The sequence below is a fragment of the Salvelinus fontinalis genome, chromosome 38 (genome assembly GCF_029448725.1).
Source record: "Salvelinus fontinalis isolate EN_2023a chromosome 38, ASM2944872v1, whole genome shotgun sequence".
NCBI lineage: Eukaryota > Metazoa > Chordata > Actinopteri > Salmoniformes > Salmonidae > Salvelinus > Salvelinus fontinalis.
The window spans coordinates 11,459,591-11,482,255 of NC_074702.1; the positions used below are offsets into that span (position 1 = coordinate 11,459,591).

The 22,665-nt window shown below is 42.3% G+C and overlaps 1 pseudogene; it reads left to right on the forward strand.

The window, feature by feature from the left end:
- Positions 1 to 14,831: 14,831 nt before the first annotated feature.
- On the forward strand, positions 14,832 to 22,589 carry LOC129837738 (trypsinogen-like protein 3; annotated as a pseudogene).
- Positions 22,590 to 22,665: the final 76 nt, after the last annotated feature.

Sequence of the window (22,665 nt, forward strand, 5' to 3'; positions counted from 1 at the left end):
TCACTTGTTTTGACTGACAACAGAACACGACAGAACATGACAGAACAGATGAGAACAGTGTCGTGCATCATTAAAAGTGAAGACTTATTTTATCAAATTAATTCTCTGTAATTATTAATGCGTGATTAAACTAATCATGTCAATGTAATTAACTAGGAAATTGGGCCACAAGGTAAATCTTCAGATTACAAAGTTATAATTTTCCTAATATAACTATTCAGATATTTTAATATCTGATCAATCAGTCTTGTAGTTAATGAATTATTCTTTACCTCACGTTAGTCTCATTCCAAACGTCATAAATTGTTAGTTATCTGCACGAACCCAGCCTTCACTATGAATCATCCATACACCAATTATCTTAATAATTTATTTACTAATGAACTAAATAATCACAGAAACGCATAAACAAACAACACAGTAGATATGGTTACAAGGAAATGATAGGAAAGGTTCCCTATTGGGCTAAGCCGATATGACGGCTTGGTGAACAAAGGGAAGTGGGTCTGGACTGAGAACAGGCGGGAAGACAAAAGGAATCACTACACAGTTGATAATTATACTAATTGAATTGCTAATCCTTTGCACATGAACGCTCACTCATTCGAGAATAATTGCAATCAATATATATTTACACCCATTGTGTCGTCGTGATCTGTGTTGGAATCGTCAGTCCTTCTGTCTGTTGGAGAGTTCATCCGAGCGTCTCTCTCTGCTTCCCTGAAGATCGAAGTCTTTCATGGTTATAATGGTGACTTCAGAGTACCATTCAGAAATGTTCTCATGGAATAGATGTTTCAGCGGTTGTCGGTCTTCGCATCCCAGGTTGACATAATTTCTAGCTGCAGACTAGTAATTAGTATCTAAGATTTGCTCTTATTCTGTAGGGATCGATAATCTCAGAGTTTAACCATTTCCAGCCGTGTAGCCAATGCTCCACGTGGTATGGTTAGGAATTCAATAACTATTCGCAATCACAGCTCACGCTGTGGGTTTGCTTAGTTTAACCTGTCTAGGATGAGGGTGCCGCTAGAGGCACTCCCCCCCCGCCCCCACTGAAAAACCAGTGCCGCGAAATTCAAAAAAAAATTTTTTTTTAAATATTTAACTTTCACACATTAAAGTCCAATACAGCTAATGAAAGACACAGATCTTGTGAATCCAGCCAACATGTCCGATTTTTAAAATGTTTTACAGGGAAGACACAATATGTAAAGATGTACATCTATTACCTAAAAACACATTAGCATAATCCACCATCTTTTATTTGTCCACCAACACCAGTAGCTATCACCAATTCGGCTAAACTAAGATATTTATAGCCCCTAACCAAGAAAAAAACTAATCAGATGACAGTCTGATAACATATTTATGGTATGGGATAGGTTTTGTTAGAAAAAAGTGCATATTTCAGGTAGATGGCATAGGTTACAATTGCACCCACCGTCACAAATGGACTAGAAAAACTACATAGTGCAACGTGTTTACCTACTTACTAATCATCAAACATTTCGTAAAAATACACAGCATACACTAATTGAAAGACACAGATCCTGTGAATACAGACAATATTTCAGATTTTCTAAGTGTCTTACAGCGAAAACACAATAAATCGTTATATTAGCATAGCACATAGCACATAGCAGCCCAGCATTGATTCTAGCCAAAGTGAGCGATAAAAGTCAACATCGCCAAAATATATAAATTTTTTCACTAACCTTCTCAGAATTCTTCAGATGACACTCCTGTAACATCATATTACACAATCCATATAGAGTTTGATCGAAAATGTTTATATTTAGCCACCAAAATCATGGTTAGACAATGTGAAATGTAGCCCAGCTGGTGAGAAAATGTCCGTGCGCCATATTAGACAGTGATCTACTCTTATACATAAATACTCATAAACGTGACTAAAAAATATAGGGTGGACAGGGATTGATAGACAATTTAATTCTTAATACAATCGCGGAATTACATTTTTTAAATTATCCTTACTTTTCAATACAGTTTGCGCCAAGCGAAGCTACGTCAAAAAACATGGCGTCCTAAGCCACTAACATTTTTCGACAGAAACACGATTTATCATAATAAAAATGTCCTACTTTGAGCTGTTCTTCCATCAGTATCTTGGGCAAAGGATCCTTTCTTGGGTCCAATCGTCTTTTGGTGGAAAGCTGTCCTCTTGCCATGTGGAAATTCCAACTGCGTTCGGGATGAACTGGAAGCGTGCCCAGCAATTCACAGCGTTTCAGAAATAAATGTCCCAAAATCGCACTAAACGGATATAAATTGCTATAAAACGCTTTAAATTAACTACCTTATGATGTTTTTAACTCCCATAACGAGTAGAAACATGACCAGAGTAATATTACTCCCTCCACTAATGCTTGGAGCAGGTGTCCTCTAGGCGCATGACGCAGCTCCAAAAGAGTGACTAGCCTCAGGGTTTTTTAATTTGTAGTGCCTGTGAACGCGCAATCGACCCCATTCAAATCGTCATCACGTAAAGGCATCCAGGGGAAGACGTAAGCAGTGTCCGTATACTCATAGCAATAACAGTGCCCTTTTAACTGACTCCAGATCAGGGGCCAAAATTTCTGAAATCTGACTCCATGTCAGGGAAATTGCTGTAGAATGACTTCTGTTCCACTTAGAGACAAAATTTCAACTCCTATAGAAACTATAGACTGTTTTCTATCCAATAATAATAATAATATGCATATTGTACGATCAAGAATTTTGTGGGAAGCCGTTTCAAAAATTACACGATTAGCATAAATAGTGACAACAGCGCCCCCATCCTCAACAGGTTAAACTCAAACCTGTGCCCCCTCGGTGTCCATCGAGGTATGCATGGTCTGAAGAGGATTTCCCCAGGAGGGGGTTTTATTCATAACAATAGAAAAGGAGAATCTATGACGCCAGATCATGTCTGTGGTCACGGGGGCAGGCCAATGACTTAGTTCAACTTTAAGGGAATACAATTATCTCACATTAAAGGCTTATCACATTATATAATTTCACAAATAGTTTCATCTTTACTCATTAATTTTATACAAGAATTAGATGCAAACCCCATAATTGAGAAATGTACACATTCAGAGATATAGTTATGTGTGTTTCCTGTCCTCTCTGAGGTCACCAAATGAAACACACTCATCACACCCGTCCCTTAAGTGTCCATGTACCATTCCCACCTTATCACAAGTGGACATTTTGTATCAAATTCCCATTTTGGGGATTTAGGAGTTCGCCATGTGAAATTCTTTGTTCTCTCTATGTGTCTATGTGTCTCTTGCTGCACGGCCAAGGGGAGAGAGTCTCCGCCAGGAATTTACAACCTGAGATAACAGAACCTGGGTGTAGGAGAGAGAGAGGGGGGGAAGCCACAATCTATACCCAGAAAGGGCCACATCATGACAACAGGACAGATGAGAACAGGACAGAACATGACAGAACAGATGAGAACAGGACAGAATGGAACAGGGCAAAACAGAGGAGAACAGGACAGATGAGAACAGAACGGGACAGAACAGAACAGGACAGAACAGAACAGAGGACAACAGGACAGATGAGAACAGAACAGGACAGAACAGGACAGATGAGAACAGAACAGGGCAGAACAGAACAGAGGACAACAGGACAGATGAGAACAGAACAGGACAGAACAGGACAGATGAGAACAGAACAGGGCAGAACAGAACAGAGGACAACAGGACAGATGAGAACAGAACAGGACAGAACAGGACAGATGAGAACAGAACAGGGCAGAACAGAACAGAGGACAACAGGACAGATGAGAACAGAACAGGACAGAACAGGACAGATGAGAACAGAACGGGACAGAACAGAACAGGACAGAAGACAGAACAGGATGGTCCAGAACAGTACTTGGCTGTGTTCGAATACCCATCCTATCATACTGTGTACCACATACTTTGAGATTTTTCTAATTTATTTGTACTTTTTTTAAATGTCAAAGTGATTTCCTTAGTTTACCACCACTACCATGCCTACCAGAGACCTTTGTGCCAATGTGTGATCCATACTGACAGTAGGGTTGGGCGATTTTAAGATTCCATCTTCTATCGACGATATTTGACAACCATTGACGATGGTGATGACGTCAGGATGTCACAAACGATTAGCATATTTAAATTTGACTGCACCTCCAGAGTCTGGCAGCTGACAACAGCGCAGTGGAGTGAGCACACAGCAGGGTGACATGCCAAATGGCCCATTCCCTATTTGCCATAGCAAAATACATTCCAATACATATGCGGTAGTTAGACTATTAACATAATGCAAGAGACCAATGTAGATACATACAATACCCCATAATGTCAAAGTGAAATTATGTTTTTAGACAATTTTACAAATGAATAAAAAATGAAAATCTGAAATATCTTAAGTATTCAACCCCTTCGTTATGCAAGCCTAAATAAGTTCAGGAGTAAATTATGTAGGCCAATGACACAACATCTAAATGTAATCCATTTTAAATTCAGGCTGTAACATAACAAAATGTGGAAAAAGTCAAGGGGTGTGAATACTTTCTGTAGGCACTGTATAGGCCTGACGGAGTTCGATCTCAGAAAGTTGACTAGAGAGAGAACAAACAATTAGAAAATAGACTAATTGAATATGAAATTGAAACAAACCTGGTACGTTTCTGCTTTACTTGACCAAAGTATAGGCAAAATAGATTGTCGGTTGGAAAATCCCTCTTTGCAAACCAAACAGCCAATAATATAGGCCTACACATAGGCTACTGTCAATAGAAGTTGCGGTAAACGTTACTTTGATAAAGTTCTACTTGTAAAATAATAAGCCTATTAGTCCTTTTGCCTATCGAACTTTAAAAATACTAAATTTACAATCAGATAAAACAAATGAACATTTATCACATTCTTTACACTTAAACACTTAAAAACTAATTAACATTGGCTTATGCTAAAAATGAAAAGGCCTATTAGGATATGTCTTTTGCCTACAGAACTGTACAAATCCTAAATATAGGCCTAAAAGTTTGAAAATATATAAAGTATATTAAACAAAAGAAATATAAAAATGACCTAAATGAATGCAAAAAAAACTGTGTAAATAAGTAATTCAAGGTTTGACAGAATATTTTGCCTATCCTATAGGCTATGTCTTTCGAACAAGATGCATCATCTTGATTTGAATTTAGGCTACAATATAAAATAAAATTTCCAAAAAAGTGCAATGAAGAACCATCAGGTTTCTGGTAAGGAGCACCATTATGTTCACCTAGAGCAGCGAACTCAGCAAGATGATGGACTTTCCCTGATTATCTTCTTGCATATTCTGCAAGTGACCGATCAGGTCTGCTTGCTCACATTAATAATTCAGCCTGAAATCGAAGAACTGCCTAACAGGAGAAGACGTGCTTTGAATTCTTCCCCAGCCATCTTTTTTTCTGATTTAGCATAAGGCAGGCTATATAAGCTTAGTGAAACCCAGTCCCTTCCTTTTTTTTACAGTCTGAATTTCTTTTTTTAAAGTAGGCTGATGGACAAAGAGGCACTTACCCAGATGATCAAGATGAAATAACAATAAACTACACTTGATATGTCTATAATAGGCATATTCACATTTAAAAGGTAGGTTAATATAATTGATATGAGTATTTTTAATGGACAAATAGCCCTACCAATTTGAAAAAAAATCATGCAGTGTAGACTAGATAAAAAACAACTAGGCATAACATTGTTCAGCTAAAAGACCAATACAGATTCCTCAAAATTCACCTCAATATTTAAAAAATTACATTTAAACCCACAGATACAGCATGGGCTTCAGATTAGATATTCAGTGATATCAGATCACACCATTAAAATGATGCTCAAATAACATATTTATAATTTTAGCCATTAGTTTTGAAAGTGGTGCTCACAAGCCAAAATGGGCCCCCATTTTTTGTGTACTATGTCATCCAATTGTGTACTACGTCATCCATTTCATAGGACAAGTTATAAAACAGACTACAAAAACTGAAAAGGGCAACTTGAAACAGTGCGATGGAGCAATCTTACAGAGACTAAGAGGAACAGGATAACATGTTACATGTTAAGATAACAAATTACATTTTCCTCTTCCACACATCCTGCAAAAATATATACACTACCAGTCAAAAGTTTGGTCACACCTACTCATTCAAGGGTTTTTCTTAATTTTTTAACCAATTTATAGATTGTAGAATATCAGTGAAGACATCAAAACTATGAAATAACACATATGGAATCATGTAGTAACCAAAAAAGTGTTAAATCAAAATATATTTTAGTTTTTAGATTCTTCAAAGTAGCCACCCTTTGCCTTGATGACAGCTTTGCACATTCTTGGCATTCTCTCAACTGGCTTCATGTGGTGGTCACCTGGAATGCATTTCAATTAGCACCATGTCCAAACCGGACGTGCGCGTGCGTCCGTGTGCACCATCGTACGCAAATTGATTTTGTCCCCTCACAATAAACACGATCACGAGACGCAGGTTGAAATATCAAAACAAACTCTGAACCAATTATATTAATTTGGGGACAGGTCAAAAAACATTCAACATGTATTGCTAGCTTGCTGTTGCTAGCTAATTTGTCCTGGGATATACACATTGAGTTGTTATTTTACCTGAAATGCACAAGGTCCTCTACTCCGACAATTAATCCACAAATGGTCAACAGAATCGTTTGTAGTAATCTCTCCTCCTTCCAGGATTTTTCTTCTTTGGACTTTATATGGCGATTGGCAACTAACTTTCATAATAAGGTGTATTACTACAACCGACCTCAGTTCATCTTTCAATCACCCACGTGGGTATAACCAATGAGGAGATGGCATGTGGGTATATGCTTCTAAAGCCAATTAGGAGATGAGAGAGGCAGGACTTGCAGCGCATTGTGCGCCACAAATAGAATCAACTTCTATTTTCGTGCCTGGCAACGGAGATGCTCGTTGGGTGCAATGTTGGAATAACATGTATGTGTAAATTTATTTTGCAACGCTCGCGCATAATGCTATGAGTCCCGTTTGGGTTGACATCTAGTGGAAGCTAGATGTGCAATATGACCCCATAGACACTGTATATTCGATAGGCAATGACTTGAAAAACTACAAACCTCAGATTTCCCACTTCCTGGTTGGATTTTTTCTCAGGTTTTTGCCTGCCATATGAGTTGTGTTGTACTCACAGACATCATTCAAACAGTTTTAGAAACTTCAGAGTGTTTTCAATCCAAATCTACAAAGTATATGCATATTCTAGCTTTTAGGCCTGAGTAGCAGGCAGTTTACTCTGGGCACCTTTTTATCCAAGCTGCTCAATACTGCCCCCCAGTCCCAAAGAAGTTAATGAGTTCGATCTTCAATCTCACTCCAAAAGCTAATTCTGCGCCAAACAGATTGGATAATGATCAAGGGCACAACCCTCCCCATTCGACCAATGATCGGTGAGAAGGGATATGGTCAGGAAGTTTTTGCTTTTGTGCTACAGACGATCTAAGAAAAGGTTCATTACTCTGTCCTTGTCCGTTCCCTTGCTATGTCAACTCATTTATTAATACCTTCTATTCAGTAAACACTTTTCATTTTACAGCAAATCTCAAAGTGATTTACAAATGTCAAGACATTAGGTGCAAACCAGCCTGTCCCTTCAGTTTATCACCACCACCACCTACCAGAGACCTGGTCATAGTGACAGGGCACAAAACAACCTGAGGCGTGACAGGGAATCAGGTGACTAGAGTGTTTACACAGCACTAAGTTTAGTATGCAAAGAAAAGAGGCTTTCCATATTAAGGCAAAGTTTAGTATTTCACAACTTAATGTTAAGTTTGTAGTGTCTTTTAAAAGAAAACAGAAGCATGGATTACAGTTTCTCCTGGCCCATAAACACTTTCAGCATGAGGAAACATCTAATATACTGAACTCCCCCGTTAAACCAATCTTGTCTAACACGAGAAATGTAACATAATACTGGAAATGTACAATCATACTTTATTGTAAAATGACTTGACCTCACACACACAGCCAGGACAGGTTATTAAGAGGATTTCTTAGCTAAAAGATCATGGCAGATTCATCACAATACACCTGAAGATTTGGATGATGCAGTTTAAACAGGCCACAGCTACAGCACTGGGCTTCACATTAGATATTCAGTGATAACAGATCATGCTGCCCCACCATTCACTTTCACTGGTAGTGAGTCACTGACCAATAGTTTACCAGCACCACTTGGTGAATCTTTGTCTTAGTTTACCATCACCATTTGAGTGCAGTGGGGTCTGTGCTAACCTGTAGTAACCAGACCGACGTGTCAATGTTGATCTAGACTTAGGACTGTGTGCTTAGGCAAGGGAGGGGGTAGGTAGAAGGGGGTGGTGGTAGGGGGTTGTAATATGAACACAAGATGTAATATGAATGGGTTACTCTACTGACTTAAAAAGACCAATAAAAATCAACCAGTCCCCAATCAAAACCAATCAGCAAGCAGGCTAACTTGTCCTGTTATATTTCAATGCAGCTATCTGCATTGGCAAATACACAGATTCCCTTACACTAAACTCAAATGATACTAAATCAATACATGATGAACATGTTACTGTCATAGCATCTCCATCTTTGACCCTGTCTGCCCTCTCACTTTCTTTATCATATATAGAAACACCTGAACAGTGGGTGTTTATCTCCGAGGAGTGCACTTTGGCTCGGAGAACGACAAGTCAACACATCCCCACTCATATATATATATATATATATATATATATATATATATATATATATATATATATATATATATATATATATATATATATATATATATATATATATATATATACAGGCTAGCTCACCGCCGCCTCTCAGCTACTGCCTGCTATTCATTCCTGTCACCCAGTACGGAGAGGAGAAACAGTAAGTACAGCCATGTTCGTTTGGTTCACAATCTTTTGGTTCGGCATCTTTTAGTTCACCATCTTCTTTAGGTTCACACACATGCATGGAGAAAAAGAAAACACTTCTTACTAGTGTAGCTACTTCAGGGTGCACGTCTTGATAATATCACTGTTATAAGGTGTTGTATTGTATAAGATGGGTACTACACATGTCTGTCTCCAGACTGTTGGACAAAACGCTCTCTGGGAGAGATCCAGTAGAGGGTATTGAGAGGGGTTCCAACTGAACAGAATAACTAAATAAATGATGGCATGTCAATAAAGATGTAGGATATTCATTTGATCACCCTGTTGTTACAGGACATTTAAATGCAAACGTGTAGTATATCCAATATTTAAAAAGTCTTCTAAAGTTAGCAATTTAACATTTCAGAGTTGATTTGCTTACTAAAAATGTATCAACCCCAACAAAAATGTCCATTAATTATAATCCACATAATAATTCACATTTCCTGTTTTCCAGGATTATTTTCCTGCTGTGAGAAACTGGTCACAGTAAGATCCTGCATCTGTATGTGGTCTGCTGCATCATAGTGAGATACAAACCCAGAAAAATTATAGTTTCATTGTCATTGAAAACATTGCCAACCTCAGAATAGCCTTACCTTAGTCATTGGAAACCTGTTAGAGACGTGTTTGAGATAAAATAGAAGAGATTAAATGAGGCTAAGAGCAGAGCTGAACAGGAAAAGGAAATGATGCTGACTTGTGGACAAGTTGATGAATGGTTTATCTGACCCTCACCAAGATGTTTGCTTTGCACACAGATCTGAGTGACATCATGAACAAGCTTCTGGTCATCACTGTGCTCGTCACTCTTCTGGGCCTCAGTAAGTACACAGTCAAGACACCGACCGACCGACCGACCGACCGACCGACCGACCGACCGACCGACCGACCGTTTTACCTAGCAGGGTCTTGTAGATGACCTGGAGCCAGTGGGTTTGGCGACGAGTATGAAACGAGGGCCAGCCAACGAGAGCGTACCGGTCGCAGTGGTGGGTAGTATATGGGACTTTGGTGACAAAACGGATGGCACTGTGATAGACTGCATCCAATTTGTTGAGTAGGGTGTTGGAGGCTATTTTGTAAACGACATTGCCAAAGTCGAGGATCGGTAAGATGGTCAGTTTTACGAGGGTATGTTTGGCAGCATGAGTGACGGATGCTTTGTTGCAAAATAGGAAGCCAATTCTAGATTTAACTTTGGATTGGAGATGTTTTATGTGAATTTGGAAGGAGAGTTTACAGTCTAACCAGACACTTAGGTATTTGTAGTTGTCCACATATTCTAAGTCAGAACCGTCCAGAGTAGTGATGCTGGACGGGCGGGCAGGTACAAGCAGCGATCGGTTGAAGAGCATGCATTTAGTTTTACTTGTATTTAAGAGGAGTTGGAGGCCACGGAAGGAGAGTTGTATGGCATTGAAGCTCGTCTGGAGGGTTGTTAACACAGTGCCCAAAGAATTGCCAGAAGTATACAGAATGGTGTCATCTGCGTAGAGGTGGATCAGAGACTCATCAGCAGCAAGAGCGACATCATTAATATATACAGAGAAGAGAGTCGGTCCAAGAATTGAACCCTGTGGCACCCCCATAGAGACTGCCAGAGGCCCGGACAACAGGCCCTCAGATTTGACACACTGAACTCTATCAGAGAAGTAATTGGTGAACCAGACGAGGCAATCATTTGAGAAACCAAGGCTATCAAGTCTGCCGATGTGGATGTGGTGATTGACAGAGTTGAAGGCTTTGGCCAGGTCAATGAATACGGCTGCACAGTATTGTTTCTTATCGATGGCGGTTAAGATATCGTTTAGAACCTTGAGCGTGGCTGAGGTGCACCCATGACCAGCTCTGAAACCAGATTGCATAGCAGAGAAGGTACGGTTGGATTCGAAATGGTTGGTGATCTGTTTGTTAACTTGGCTTTCGAAGACCTTAGAAAGGCAGGGTAGGATAGATATAGGTCTGTAGCAGTTTGGGTCAAGAGTGTCCCCCCCTTTGAAGAGGGGGATGAAAGCAGCTGCTTTCCGATCTTTTGGGATCTCAGACGACACGAAAGAGAGGTTGAACAGGCTAGTAATAGGGGTTGCAACAATTTCGGTAGATAACTTTAGAAAGAAAGGGTCCAGATTGTCTAGCGCGGCTGATTTGTGGGGGTCCAGATTTTGCAGCTCTTTCAGAACATCAGCTGACTGGATTTGGGAGAAGGAGAAATGGGGAAGGCTTGGGCGTGTTAGTGTGGGGGGTGCAGTGCTGTTGACCGGGGTAGGGGTGGCCAGGTGGAAAGCATGGCCAGCCGTAGAAAAATGCTTATTGAATTTCTCAATTATAGTGGATTTATCGGTGGTGACAGTGTTTCCTAGCCTCAGTGCAGTGGGCAGCTGGGAGGAGGTGCTCTTATTCTCCATGGACTTTACAATGTCCCAGAACTTTTTTGAGTTTGTGTTGGAGGAAGCAAATTTCTGCTTGAAAAAGCTAGCCTTGGATTTTCTAACTGCCTGTGTATATTGGTTTCTAACTTCCCTAAAAAGTTGCATTTCACGGGGGCTGTTCGATGCTAATGCAGAACGCCACAGGATGTTTTTGTGTTGGTTAAGGGCAGTCAGGTCTGAGGAGAACCAAGGGCTATATCTGTTCCTGGTTCTAAATTTCTTGAATGGGGCATGCTTATTTAAGATGGTGAGGGAGGCATTTCTTTTAAACAACCAGGCATCTACTGACGGGATGAGGTCGATATCCTTCCAGGATAACCGGGCCAGGTCGATTAGAAAGGCCTGCTCGCTGAAGTGTTTCAGGGAGCGTTTGATAGTGTTGAGTGGAGGTCGTTTGACCGCTGACCCATTACGGATGCAGGCAATGAGGCAGTGATCGCTGAGATCTTGGTTGAAAACAGCAGAGGTGTATTTAGAGGGCAAGTTGGTTAGGATGATATCTATGAGGGTGCCCGTGTTTATGGCATTGGGGTGGTACCTGGTAGGTTCATTGATAATTTGTGTGAGATTGAGGGCATCAAGCTTAGATTGTAGGATGGCCGGGGTGTTAAGCATGTCACAGTTTAGGTCACCTAGCAGCACGAGCTCTGAAGATAGATGGGGGGCAATCAGTTCACATATGGTATCCAGAGCACAACTGGGGACAGAGGGTGGTCTACAGCAGCCGGCAACGATGATAGACTTGTTTTTAGAGAGGTGGATTTTTAAAAGTAGAAGTTCAAATTGATTGGGTGCAGACCTGGATAGTAGGACAGAACTCTGCAGTAGATTGTAACACCGCCCCCTTTGGCCTTGTCTGAAAATGTTGTAGTTGGGGATGGAGATTTCAGAGTTATTATTTAAATACACTTAGGTTGGAAACATTAAAACTTGTTTTTCAACCACTCCACAAATTTCTTGTTAACAAACTATAGTTTTGGCAAGTCGGTTAGGACTTTGTGAAGGACACAAGTAATGTTTCCAACAATTGTTTACAGACAGATTATTTCACTTATAATTCACTGTATCACAATTCCAGTGGGTCAGAAGTTTACATACACTAAGTTGACTGTGCCTTTAAACAGCTTGGAAAATTCCAGAAAATTATGTCATGGCTTTAGAAGCTTTCTGATAGGCTAATTGACATAATTTAAGTCAATTGGAGGTGTACCTGTAGAAGTATTTCAAGGCCTACCTTCAAACTCAGTGCCTATTTGCTTGACATCATGGAAAAAATCAAAAGAAATCCGCCAAGACCTCAGCAAAACAATTGGAGACCTCCACAAGTCTGGTTCATCCTTGGGAGCAATTTCCAAACGCCTGAAGGTACAACGTTCATCTGTACAAACAATAGTGTGCAAGTATAAACACCATGGGACCACGCAGCCGTCATACCGCTCAGGAAGGAGACGTGTTCTGTCTCCTAGAGATGAACGTACTTTGGTGCGAAAAGTGTAAATCAATCCCAGAACAACATCAAAGGACCTTGTGAAGATGCTGGAGGAAACAGGTACAAAAGTATCTATATAGCCACTGCTCCAAAACCGCCAGAGAAAAGCCAGACTACGGTTTGCAACTGCACATGGGAACAAATATTGTACTTTTTGGAGAATTGTCCTCTGGTCTGATGAAACAAAAATAGAACTGTTTGGCCGTAATGACCATCGCTATGTTTGGAGTAAAAAGGGGGAGGCTTCCCAACCGTGAAGCACGGGGGTGGCAGCATCATGTTGTGGGGGTGCTTTGTTGCAGGAGGGACTGGTGCACCTCACAAAATAGATGGCATCACCAGGAAAGACAAGTATGTGGATATATTGAAGCAACATCTCAAGACATCAGTCAGGAAGTTAAAGCTTGGTCGCAAATGGGTCTTCCAAATGGACAATGACCCCAAGCATGCTTCCAAAGTTGTGGCAAGATAGATTAAGGACAACAAAGTCAAGGTGTTGGAGTGGCCATCACAAAGCCCTGACCTCAATCCCATAGAAAATTTGTGGGCAGAACTGAAAAAGCGTGTGCGAGCAAGGAGGCCTACAAACATGACTCCGATACACCAGCTCTGTCAGGAGGAATGGGCCAAAATTCACCCAAATTATTGTGGGAGGCTACCCAAAACGTTTGACCAAGTTAAACAATTTAAAGGCAATTCTACCAAATACTAATTGATTGTATGTGATGAAAGAAATAAAAGCTGAAATAAATCATTCTCTCTACTATTATTCTGACATTTCACATTCTTAAAATAAAGTGGTGATCCTAACTGACCTTAGACAGGGAATATTTACTAGGATTAAATGTCAGGAATTGTGAAACTGAGTTTAAATGTATTTGGCTAAGGTGTATGTAAATTTCCAACTTCAACTGTACATCATGTCTCAGAGTTTACAATATGGACAATATGGAGTCTCACAATGCCTACTGTACATAACTATCACCTAACACTGAGTCAACTGCCTCTCCTCTGAATATAAGAAGCAGGTCATATAGAGGAAAAAGAAAACACTGATTCCTGTGACTGTTTCTGACAGACACGTTCTCAACCAGAGCTTGAGTTTCTAAATGAGTGGAAATAAAGGGTGTCCTCTGGGTTTCTGATCTCAGAAAGGTTTGAAGTGAGCTATTCATGATCCCTTTGAAGCTGCAATGATAACAGACAGAAATAATAAATTTGACCTCAAATATGATCATGTTCACTGAAGATGTAAGAGCCTGGAGCTACAAGACCACATAGGAGAACTTAACACATCTTGAACTGTTAGTTAACCTCTTCATAGGGTTGTGATACACTAGCAGGGATATGACCAATCTGATGTAGCCTCAGTCTAAGATTCATTCAAACTGACTCAAAATGTATTCCAACTAAATACCTCAAATCCCTGAGTAGGCTTCTTCAGAGTACCTGCGTTTCCCAATCCTGATTTCCCAATTCTCTCACAACTTTGTCTCACAAGGCCACATTGTTGCCTTCTCTTAGTAATCAAACCACAGTTAATGAATAGCTTCACCTGTTATTACTAAACGAGGGCACTGCACATTGATACACGGAGTTACGTAATGGTAGAGCACACAGAGTACTTTCATCACAGTGAAAAATGTACTTCAAGTGATAGGAATGAAATGAGTAGCCTTATCTCTCTTGTTTGTTTGTTTTTTCCAATGGTGACAGTAAAAGGACATGGCACCTGTACTACAAAGAACAACACATGTGTCTCATACTGAAGGGCCAACATGTGTTTTAAATTAAAGGGCCTTAAGTTTTTTGTTCTGTTTGTTTGTTTTTGCTTTGTTTTTGTTGTTTTAATCATTACAAAAAATATATATATTTGTACTTGTCAAAAATTGTAAATGGTTTGCTCTTATACAGATGTAGGATCTTAATTTGATCACCTTGTTGAGGAGAGCTTGTTGTGTATTTGAGGTTTAAAAAGGCTTCTGAAGTTTTCGATTTCCACTGAAATTTCAGACCTGATTTTGAGAGAATTCCCCTGTATCAACCCTTACAAAAATGTCCATTAATTAAAATCCACATTATAATTCACATGTCCTGTTACTGCAGGATTGTTTTCTTGCTTTAGAAAACTTGCTCAAATTAAGATCCTACATTTGTATCTCCAATAAAAAAATATATATATTACAAAAAATCTGTAATTGATTGAATGGGGGCCTATAGTCACACTGTACCTTGCCAGTTACAAACAGTGCCAGGAAAACAAAGCACAGGTGCAGCCCAGGCAGTCAACTCCCAGAGATCTAAAGGCTAGAGACACAGATACACAGGTATCAAAGAACCACAGACTAAACCCAGAGTCTCATACAGAGACCAAGACATGATGAAGCTGCTACTGCTGGCTTTGGCTTTGGGGTGTGCAGGTAAGACTTTAATACACAGTATCTACAGCATCGTGAGACAGTTATGCAATGCCTGGGGTGACAGGTAGCCTAGTGGTTAGAGCGCTGAACTTGTAAGATCAAATCCGCGAGCTGACATGAGCAAGGCAGTTAACCCACTGTTCCTAGGCCGTCATTGAAAATAAGAATTTGTTCTTAACTGACTTGCCTAGTTAAATAAAGATAATAAAATGCAAGAGCATGAAGAATGATACCTCCTTTTAGAGATAGGTTAGGGAGGGAGATAAACACTGAGTGTACAAAACATTATGAACATTATGCTCTTTCCATGACATAGACTGACCAGGTGAATCCAGGTGAAAGCTATGATCCCTTATTCGGGGGCTGCTGGTGCAACTCAATATTAGGAAGGTGTTCTTAATGTTTTTTACACTCAGTCAATACACTCATCTATACTATGACCATTTCTCTCTCTCATTTAGCGGCTGTTTCAGTGAAGCAGGATGGAGCGTTGTTGCATGAAGTTTTCCAACCCCACTCCAGACCCTGGCAGGTCTACACTAAGGGGGGCTGGTATGGGGAGGGAAGGTGCAGTGATGCCCTCATCAATGAGTGGTGGGTGCTTACCGCTTGGAACTTTGTCGAGTAGGTATTCCCCCTTTTTTCTTTCTTGAAATCAGTGTAAAATGCATGCAGCCCATATGTTCACCGAAAACAAACAAATATTTTTTGCAAAGTTCCTTTCCTCTCCTCTACACTCCACTCCACTCTACTCCACTCTACTCCTCTCCTGCTCAGACCTGGCCACACTATGGTTTCTCTGGGGGAGCATGACCTGACAGTGGAGGAAGGGACAGAGCAACACATCTGGGTGGCCAGATATGTGCAGCATGGGCCATAAGCACGAGGTCCCTCTCACAGCCTGGCAATGGTGAAGCTGTCAGAGCCTGCCCGGTTCACTCAGCATGTCATGCCCGTAGCCATACCCACACGCTGCACTCAGCTCCATGAGAAGTGTTTGGTCAGCGGCTGGGGCTCCACCGTACCGGGACAGGGTGAGTGGACCATAAAGCCAGGGGAGGGCTATATGCCTCAACCCAATTTAATGGAATAGATAAGCACCAAATAAACTCCCATGAGTCCCTATGTCTGTCCCTCCATACAGATGAGCCCAAACTAATCCTGAAGTGTGAAACACAGCGGGTCATTGATGACAAGATGTGCCAGACAGCCTTTCCCCTTTATTGGATTGAACATGCATTCTGTGCTAAAACCATCATCTCAACAGACAACTGCCTGGTCAGTACATCAACAGAACAGTGCTTTGCAAACATTATTTGTTTTATATTTATATAAATTCGAATCCAAGATGGCGTAGCAGTCAGATGTCCATTGTCCTCGTCTTGTCCCGTGTATATATATTTTATATATTTTTCTTCGCATATCTTTTTATATATATATTCTTTTCTTCTTAAAAACTCAACTTCAAAACACTCTCCTGCAACCCACCTCACCAAATGTGGTGCGGATCTGTTTTTTTTTCTTCCTCAAAAGTATTATTCACCTCGTATCCGAAATCTACAACAGAAGCTAACCAGAAGTTAGCCAGCTCACAAGCTAACGTTAGTAGTTCAGCTAACCACAGCTAGCGCTCATCAGCTATCCTTTAGCTCGGAAAACTATTGCCAGTTTTGTACAACGCGACTCAGACCAGAGCATACCAGACCTATTTTCTCTCCATATCCCCGGATTTTTACCTCAAGCTCTGGACATTTACACCTGGATCTTGCAGCTAACTAGCTGCTATCCGAGTGACTATCGACTAACATCAATTCCGGAGCAAACACCAATTATCCCGGAGCTAGCCAGCTGAAGAGTTCCATCAGCCACTCCTGGGCTACAATCACCTATCCGGACCCGTTTTACTGCCGATGCGGAGCCCTACCGGGCCTTCACGACTGGGATACCGACGTTATCTGCCCGAGGGAGTATTTCAACCGGCCCCTCCATCGCGACGTAACCTGAACGTCCATATACTAACTGCGGCCCGCTAATCGTTAGCTGTCTTGAGCATATCGGCTGCTATCTGAACAGGTCTATCGAACAATCTTCTTAGGCCACTATAACTATTTTGACAATTGGATTGGTCCCCTCTACCACACGGAACCCCACTAATCTACCGACGGAATTGCACGGCGTGGCTAAAAACAGACCTCCATCTTCTGCTAGCTTGCTACCCATGACTAGCTGTCTGAATCACGAAGCTAGCACCAGTTAGCAAACACAATTCTACAACTCACAACCTCTCTTTCGCCACCGCCATCCGGCTTGGATTCTCTGTCGACACGACCACGTCTGGTCTGCAGACAAATACCCCATCCGCTGTGCCCTCAACCGGCCTCCGTCTGAGCAGACCCCCTCCGTCTGAGCAGACCACCCACCCGGGCTACTAACTTTAAACGCCGCGGGATAGCTTAGTGGAGGCCTCACTACTCCATCTACGGCTGCCCCCTGGACACTATGATCACTTGGCTACATAGCTGATGCCTGCTTGACTGTCCATTAATTCACGGTACTCCATTCTGTTTATTTGTGTTTTATCTGTCGGATCTGTGCCTTAACTCAGGATCTGTGTGTAGTTAATCCGATCCTCTCTGCCCAGTCGTCGCCATTTTTACCTTCTGTTGCTGTGTTAGCTGACTAGCTGCTGTTATCTGACCTGCTGTTTTAGCTAGCTCTCCCAATCATGACCTGCAATCACTTTATGCCTTATTGTATGTCTCTCTCAAATATCAATATGCCTTGCATACTGTTGTTCAGGCTAGTTATCATTGTTTTGGTTTGCAATGGACCCCGTAGTTCCACTCTCCGTACCTCTGATACCTCCTTTGTCCCACCCCCCACACATGCGGTGACCTCACCCATTGAGACCAGCATGTCCAGAGATACAACCTCTCTTATCATCACCCAGTGCCTGGGCTTGCCTCCGCTGTACCCGTGCCCCACCATACCCTGGTCTGCACATTATGCCCAGAATCTATTCTACCACGCCCATAAATCTGCTCCTTTTATTCCTTGTCCCCAACGCTCTAGGCGACCAGTTTTGATAGCCTTTAGCCGCACCCTCATCCTACTACTCCTCTGTTCCTCGGGTGATGTGGAGGTAAACCCAGGCCCTGCATGTCCCCAGTCACCCTCATTTGTTGACTTCTGTGATCGAAAAAGCCTTGGCCTCATGCATGTCAACATCAGAAGCCTCCTCCCTAAGTTTGCCTTACTCACCGCTTTAGCACACTCTGCCAACCCTGATGTCCTTGCCGTGTCTGAATCCTGGCTTAGGAAGGCCACCAAAAACTCTGAGATTTCCATACCCAACTATAACACTTTCCGTCAAGATAGAACTGCCAAAGGGGGAGGAGTTGCAATCTACTGCAGAGATAGCCTGCAAAGTTCTGTCATACTTTCCAAGTCTATGCCCAAACAGTTCGAACTTCTAATTTAAAAAATTAATCTCTCCAGAAATAAGTCTCTCACTGTTGCCGCCTGCTACCGACCCCCCTCAGCTCCCAGCTGTGCCCTGGACACCATCTGTGAATTGATCGCTCCCCATCTAGCTTCAGAGTTTGTTCTGTTAGGTGACCTAAACTGGGATATGCTTAACACCCCGGCAGTCCTACAATCTAAGCTTGATGCCCTCAATCTCACACAAATCATCAAGGAACCCACCAGGTACAACCCTAAATCCGTAAACATGGGCACCCTAATAGACATTATCCTGACCAACTTGCCCTCCAAATACACCTCTGCTGTCTTCAATCAAGATCTCAGCGATCACTGCCTCATTGCCTGTATCCGCCACGGGTCCACGGTCAAACGACCACCCCTCATCACTGTCAAACGCTCCCTGAAACACTTCTGCGAGCAGGCCTTTCTAATCGACCTGGCCCGGGTACCCTGGAAGGATATTGACCTCATCCCGTCAGTTGAGGATGCCTGATCATTCTTTAAAAGTTACTTCCTCACCATATTAGACAAGCATGCTCCGTTCAAAAAATGCAGAACCAAGAACAGATATAGCCCTTGGTTCACTCCAGACCTGACTGCCCTCGACCAGCACAAAAACATCCTGTGGCGAACTGCAATAGCATCGAAGAGCCCCCGTGATATGCAACTGTTCAGGGAAGTCAGGAACCAATACACGCAGTCAGTCAGGAAAGCAAAGGCCAAAGGCCTTTTTCAAGCAAAAATTTGCATCCTGTAGCTCTAACTCCAAAAAGTTCTGGGATACTGTAAAGTCCATGGAAAACAAGAGCACCTCCTCCCAGCTGCCCACTGCACTGAGGCTAGATAACACGGTCACCACTGATAAGTCCGTGATAATCGAAAACTTCAACAAACATTTCTCAATGGCTGGCCATGCCTTCCACCTGGCGACTCCAACCTTGGCCAGCAGCCCCGCCCCCCCCCGCTGCTACTCGCCCAAGCCTCCCCAGCTTCTCCTTTACCCATATCCAGATAGCAGATGTTCTGAAAGAGCTGGAAAACCTGGACCCATACAAATCAGCTGGGCTTGACAATCTGGACCCCCTATTTCTGAAACTGTCCGCCGCCATTGTCGCACCCCCTATTACCAGCCTGTTCAACCTCTCCTTCGTATCATCTGAGATCCCCAAGGATTGGAAAGCTGCCGCTGTCATCCCCCTCTTCAAAGGGGGAGACACCCTGGACCCAAACTGTTACAGACCTATATCCATCCTGCCCTGCCTAGCTAAGGTCTTCGAAAGCCAAGTCAACAAACAGATCACTGACCATCTCGAATCCCACCGTACCTTCTCCGCTGTGCAATCCGGTTTCCGAGCCGGTCACGGGTGCACCTCAGCCACGCTCAAGGTACTAAACGATATCATAACCGCCATCGATAAAAGACATTACTGTGCAGCCGTCTTCATCGACCTGGCTAAGGCTTTCGACTCTGTCAATCACCATATTCTTATCGGCAGACTCAATAGCCTCGGTTTTTCTAATGACTGCCTTGCCTGGTTCACCAACTACTTTGCAGACAGAGTTCAGTGTGTCAAATCGGAGGGCATGTTGTCCGGTCCTCTGGCAGTCTCTATGGGGGTACCACAGGGTTCAATTCTCGGGCCGACTCTTTTCTCTGTATACATCAATGATGTTGCTCTTGCTGCGGGCGATTCCCTGATCCACCTCTACGCAGACGACACCATTCTGTATACTTCCGGCCCCTCCCTGGACACTGTGCTATCTAACCTCCAAATGAGCTTCAATGCCATACAACACTCCTTCCGTGGCCTCCAACTGCTCTTAAATGCTAGTAAAACCAAATGCATGCTTTTCAACCGTTCGCTGCCTGCACCCGCACGCCCGACTAGCATCACCACCCTGGACGGTTCCGACCTAGAATATGTGGACATCTATAAGTACCTAGGTGTCTGGCTAGACTGCAAACTCTCCTTCCAGACTCATATCAAACATCTCCAATCCAAAATCAAATCTAGAGTCGGCTTTCTATTCCGGAACAAAGCCTCCTTCACTCACGCCGCCAAACTTACCCTAGTAAAACTGACTATCCTACCGATCCTCGACTTCGGCGATGTCATCTACAAAATAGCTTCCAATACTCTACTCAGCAAACTGGATGCAGTTTATCACAGTGCCATCCGTTTTGTTACTAAAGCACCTTATACGACCCACCACTGCGACCTGTATGCCCTAGTCGGCTGGCCCTCGCTACATGTTCGTCGTCAGACCCACTGGCTCCAGGTCATCTACAAGGCTATGCTAGGTAAAGTGCCGCCTTATCTCAGTTCACTGGTCATGATGGCTACACCCACCCGTAGCACGCGCTCCAGCAGGTGTATCTCACTGATCATCCCTAAAGCCAAAACCTCATTTGGACGCCTTTCCTTCCAGTTCTCTGCTGCCTGCGACTGGAACGAATTGCAAAAATCTCTGAAGTTGGAGACTTTTATCTCCCTCAACAACTTTAAAAATCTGCTATCCGAGCAGCTAACCAATCGCTGCAGCTGTACATAGTCCATCTGTAAACTACCCACCCAATTTACCTATCTCACCCCCATACTGCTTTTATTTATTTACTTTTCTGCTCTTTTGCACACCAGTATCTCTTCTTGCACATGATCATCTGATGATTTATCACTCCAGTGTTAATCTGCTAAATTGCAATTATTCGATTTATTGCCTACCTCATGCCTTTTGCACACATTGTATATAGATTCTCTTTTTCCTACCATGTTATTGACTTGTTTATTGTTTACTCCTTGTGTAACTCTGTGTTGTTGTCTGTTCACACTGCTATGCTTTATCTTGGCCAGGTCGCAGTTGCAAATGAGAACTTGTTCTCAACTAGCCTACCTGGTTAAATAAAGGTGAAATAAAATAAAAATAAAATAAATAAAAATAAAGGCTGTTGCATTGGAAACGTATAAAATAATATTATGATCAACGAGATACTCAAGATTTTCCTTTGTACTTTAATTTCACCGTGCCACCATACTCTCTCCCTCCCTCCCTCTTTCTCAGTCTGACCATGGCAGTACTGTGGTGTGTGAGGGTGAGCTAAAGGGGTTGTTCTGGTCCGGTTCTTCTGACACTGGTTTGTACACCTGCCTGTGCCTGTACCTTGACTGGATCAGTGACACCATGAACACCCCTGATCCTACACCTGAACCTGCGTGGACCACCGCAGCAGCAGCTACAACATGGTGATTGAAAAGAAAAACAAAGTGATATGTACTGAAATGTTCTGTTCACCTGCCCCATTGATTCTATCATATCCGGTATGCGTTTTTTTCAATCACCAGCAGAGGGCGACATAGACTAATAATACTGACCTATCAAATACCTCTGAGAGATTTCTTGGCTATAACATGTCACACATGTCACACATATACATATTTTACCAAGCAATTGGAAGTGGACACCCCAAAGTGTCTTTCCTGAAGATAAATCCTCCAACCATGCAGTCGTTTGTTCTGGGATATGTAGTTATTTTGATCACCAGCAGATGGCAATGTAGACTAATAATGTTCCATTTAAGCACGAAAGAGCCACACAATCAATGTAGAGAGAGACACAGATTGAAAAAAAGGAGATAGAGGATATCCAGAGTGAGAGAGAGAGAGAGAGAGAGAGAGAGAGAGAGAGAGAGAGAGAGAGAGAGAGAGAGAGAGAGTGATAGAGAGAGAGAGTGATAGAGAGAGAGAGAGAGAGAGAGATAGAGAGAGATAGGGAGAGAGAGTGAGAGAGAGAGAGAGAGAGAGAGAGAGAGAGAGAGAGTGATAGAGAGAGAGAGCGTGATAGAGAGTGATAGAGAGAGAGAG